This window comes from Balaenoptera ricei, chromosome 4, assembly GCF_028023285.1.
Source record: "Balaenoptera ricei isolate mBalRic1 chromosome 4, mBalRic1.hap2, whole genome shotgun sequence".
Taxonomy (NCBI): Eukaryota; Metazoa; Chordata; class Mammalia; order Artiodactyla; family Balaenopteridae; genus Balaenoptera; species Balaenoptera ricei.
In genome coordinates, this window is record NC_082642.1 from 56,353,073 (window position 1) to 56,357,208 (window position 4,136).

Here is a 4,136-nt window from a genome sequence, read left to right on the forward strand (position 1 = left end):
TTCAAACTTGTGACCCATGCTTACACCTTGTATGTCAATCACCAATAATATGTTGGGCATTCTTCCAGTTATTGGACATACAACAATCAATAAAAGGGACAAAATTCCTGCCTTCCATGCTAGTGGAGGAGATAGACAATAAATTATCAGAGTTTGACTCCATTTTACACTGAGCGTGACAATGACATGGACATGCATGGCAGAGCCAGAAATAGAAAGCTCAGGCAGCTGCTGATCTTAGAACACAGCTGTCTTGTCTCCTCTGTAGCCTGCAAGGGCAGAGGATATTGTGACCTTTGTCCTAAGTTTCCCCAGCACCAAGCAAAATGCCAGGCACATAATAGGCTCCTTCATACAAATTTGTCTAATTAATTGAGTGAAGTTGCAAGTCAAAGAAATTGTATTTATCTTTCTAAAGTGTCTCACACAATTGTCCTTTAAAGGAGGAATACTGTAGAACCATTCCTAAAATCAAAGCATTTTTAGATCCAAAAGGAAACTCAGTAACCACCTGATCCCATTTCTCCTTTTTTTTTTTTAAGAAATTGCTTATTTTCCATCGACCTTATTTCCATCTTCTGTTTAAGAGTCTGTGGAAGAGCAGCTTTGAGACCACTCTGGTTGTTTCTCCCCATTTAGTGGTCTGAGCAGCGGCAGCTGCAAACCGGCCTTCAGAGGCTGGCTGCACGCCGCGGTCCTTCAGGAGACGCTGCTGGAAGGTGCTGAGGCCACCTGCGCCTTCAGACCCGTCTGCAACTTCGGGTTGAGTAGCAATAAGCTCGGGACCTGGAGCGGCTCATTCACCCCGAAATTCCTCCGAGGTCTCAGCCTTTTCAGCAGCCGCCTGCTCTTCCTTTTCAGTCTCTCCACGATCCCTGTAGAAGCAGAGATGGGATCTGACCTCCCACGAGCGCACACCTGAGACGGAGCCGCGCAGGCGCACAATCCCCAGGCCAGCATCACCACATCAGACCCGCCGGGAGCGCCCCTCGCGCTGCAGGGATGGCGGTGTCCACACAGCGCAGGGGGAGAGTCTGTGTGACGTGGAGCAACCGTAGGCGGGTTACCATAAGACGCCTCTGTGAGGCTGGTGGTCACCCTGATAACCACACAGCACACAGCGGAAGGCTGCCTGGATCCGGTTAGTGAAGCTGCCAGGAGTGGTTGGAGCACCTGCAATAGAGAGGCTCCCGTGGCAGCAGCAAACTTCAGCACAGATCGCTGGCCCGCATTCCTGGAGGGCATGACACTGGCATCTGCTGGGTTTTCAGTGTCGACAATGGCACGAGCTGCTGGCAGAAGCTTCTCCCGGGTTCGCTTCAGATTTATAAGGTAACGCCATCACTTTTCCTTTGTTCCATTTGGAAGTCAGGTTGGTGCCACCTAAGTGGGCTCTGCTGTGAGGGATTTGAGGACATCCTCTTCCTTCATCTGCAGGACATCAAGGGCTCCGGTTATTGTGAAATTTTCCCTGTAAGTTACAAGGGGGAGCCCAGACTAATGCCGCCATATGGACCCCTCTCTGGCTAGTGTGGAAAGACTATTTTGCCTTTTCTTGAAGAAGAAAATTTAAGCCTGGAAAGGTGAAGCAATTTGTCAAGGTCATGAATCTAGACAGTGACAGATACTGTATTTGTGGCCAGTGGAAAATTTCTAGATACCTTCAATCCAGGCAAATTCTGCATCCAGTTTCCTTTAACGTTGCCCTAGTTTGATAGTTGCCACTGAGAAATGTCCCTGCCCCATACCCATGTAACCTCCCAACGCAACCTTAGTGTCTATATAAAAAGTGAAATAAGAAAATGTTTCTCCCTTTATTTCATGAATTCCCTTGGAATTCACACAAAATATATATATCATAACAGAAACAATAGGTCAATTGGGTCATTTAGAGTGGCTACTTCTACAACCCAAAATGTGGTTTCTGGTTTTTAGCTTGGAGAGTATGAATGGAATTTCTAATGAATGGGAGTCTTGTACAGTTTCACTGTGAATTTAATATCTGTAAACGGAGCCCCAAGGCCAAATTTCCCATAAAGGGTTAGCAGGATTATTGGTCAGGAAGATTCCTTAGACAGAGAAATAACAGTTCAAGTGGAAATGCAGTTGCTTCTGTTCTGAGGCCTCTGGGGTAAGTCCTTGGGGTGGGTGCTGCCCCTACTAGAGGGAAGTCCCAGGTGGCTGAATAAAGAGGTTCCAAGTAAAAGAAAGAAAGAGTTGTTTTATTACCCTGGCACAAATGGAAACCAAACAAGTAAATAAAGGAAGAGTTTCTGAGAGAAGAATTTGTTGGTTTGGTTTCTGGGTGTGTCCCCAGTGGTTTCACTTTGCATTTCTGTAGCATTTGATTGAAGTGATATACTGTGAGAAGTTTCTGCTCATGGCTTTCCAATAAGAAACTCTGGAAACCACACTCAGGGGGAGGGACCAATGAAACCCAAAGAAGAGATCACTTCATAGCTATCCTTCAGCCTCCACTGGTGACTCTCAGGTAATGAGCTCCATCCCCATGCTCTCTTCTGTGTCCTAAGCTGGATTTCTCACTCCCTTCTGGAAGTCTTTATTTGAGGGTTCCCAAAACATCTCATATGGACCCCTCTCTGGCTAGTGCAGAAAGACCATTTTGCCTTTTCTTGAAGAAGAAAATTTAAGCCTGGAAAAGTGAAGCAACTTGTCAAGGTCATGAATCTAGTCAGTGACAGACGCTGTATTTGTGGCCAGTGGAAAAATCTCTAGAAACCTTCAATCCAGGCAAATTATCTTCATTATCTTTGCCCCTGAAACTGCTCCTTCTCCTATTTTCTCTTGTTCAGCAAACAGCCCTACCATTTATCCAGGTACCCCAGTCTGAAACTTGGAACTTCTTCTTGACTCTTTCTCTGAAACCACTTCAAATTCATCATCAGGTCCTCTCATGGCTGCATTCTAAATACATTTCACACCTTGCTCGTCCTCAGCAGGCCTAGGGCCAATGCCTTACTGGAGTGAGTCACCAGTTCTTACCAGAGCTGCTATGAAAACCTCCTCCCCAGAGTCCCAGCCTCCACAAAGTTCCCTCCAATCCATCCACCACATCATTCCTCATGCTTTTTCAGAAAAGCAAATCCAATTACCTACCTTTCCACTCTGCAAAGTCCTTCAGTGGCTCTGGCCACAGAGGCATCTATGAAATATGAAACAAGGAGGAAACCTATAAGTCTGGATGTGTGAGCAGGAATTCTAGCCCTGCTACTCATCTTGGGCAAGTCACTTGGCCTTTATGAGCCTCCATTTCCTTACCCATAATACAAGGTATTTTGAACTAGGACAATAGATTTAAACTTTTTAGTCCAGGATCAACAGTAAGAAATACATTTCAACCATCACACACACACACACACACACACACACAGACACTTATGCATAAACACACAGCACACACAAAAGTGCACACACAAAAAACACATATATGCACATGCAGACCACACGTATACACACACGAACTCACCTGCTACACACAAATACACATATGTACACACAAATCGTATTGTAAAACACAAAGTTTCTCAATATGAAATGTAGCCTTTCTATGTACAATGTACTCTGATACTTTTTGTCCATATTATTTAATTTTTAAATTTTTAATGATTGAAGTAATGCTAGTTGTGACCCACAAAACTGATGACAGGACTCACTAGGAGGCTGAAACCTGCTGTTAAATACTGAGCTACATGATTTCTAAGTTTCCTTCTAACTCTGAAGAGGTAGGTGGGCCAAGTCAGAAAAAAGAAGAGCTTCCAGAGTATAAGAAGAAAGGTTAGGAAGAATTCCTTCTAACTAATAAAACCCTGAGCACAATAGCCTTTCCATGTCCCCTGTTTACTGTTTGTAGGAAAAAGGCTTCAGCCTCTTAGTCCTTCCCTGATTTCCAAAGGATGGATTCAAACAGTTACTCATTAGGGGAGTGAAGGAAGGCAGAAAGAAACAATAGTACCGCAATGGGACAGGGTCCTGGTTCCTCCTGGGGTGGGGTGGGGGATTGGGGGAGAACAATCTGATATACATCTCTGAGTTCTTCTATGGAAACTAAGGCCTCCACCCAGGTGGAGGATGGTAGCTTCAGGCTGAGCACATGTATGTGGACCCCAGACAGATTG

At 45.1% G+C, this 4,136-nt stretch overlaps 1 pseudogene; it reads right to left on the reverse strand.

Annotated features, from left to right (window-relative positions):
- Positions 1-565: 565 nt before the first annotated feature.
- On the reverse strand, positions 566-3,163 carry LOC132364346 (small ribosomal subunit protein uS2-like; annotated as a pseudogene).
- Between the last annotated feature and the right edge of the window lie 973 nt (positions 3,164-4,136).